This window comes from Gekko japonicus, unplaced genomic scaffold, assembly GCF_001447785.1.
Source record: "Gekko japonicus isolate JY-2015 unplaced genomic scaffold, Gekko_japonicus_V1.1 scaffold3585, whole genome shotgun sequence".
Lineage (NCBI taxonomy): Eukaryota > Metazoa > Chordata > Lepidosauria > Squamata > Gekkonidae > Gekko > Gekko japonicus.
Genome location: NW_015162588.1, coordinates 93,383 through 93,611, shown reverse-complemented (window position 1 = coordinate 93,611; position 229 = coordinate 93,383). Strand labels below are relative to the sequence as shown.

At 47.6% G+C, this 229-nt stretch overlaps 1 protein-coding gene across 1 annotated transcript in view; it reads left to right on the top strand.

The window, feature by feature from the left end:
• The window catches only part of KIAA1468 (KIAA1468 ortholog), a 114,225-nt gene that overhangs the window by 29,331 nt on the left and 84,665 nt on the right, over window positions 1–229 (top strand). The window lies entirely within an intron of this gene.

The window sequence follows — 229 nt, the reverse complement described above, 5'->3', positions numbered from 1 at the left end:
GGAAACAGGGTAGCAGATGTAATGCACAGTGAACACATCCCGCTAGTCTTAAAATATTTATACTGGCTGCTGATTTGCTTCCAAGATCAACTCAAACTGCTGGTGGCCTGTAAGGCCCTATGTAATCTCTAAAGGATCGCCTTCTCCTACATGGATCTGTCTGCCAACTGAGGTCATCGACATAGAGATGGGTCTGCCTTGGCTGTGTGCCTGTGCTTTGGAACGCCTT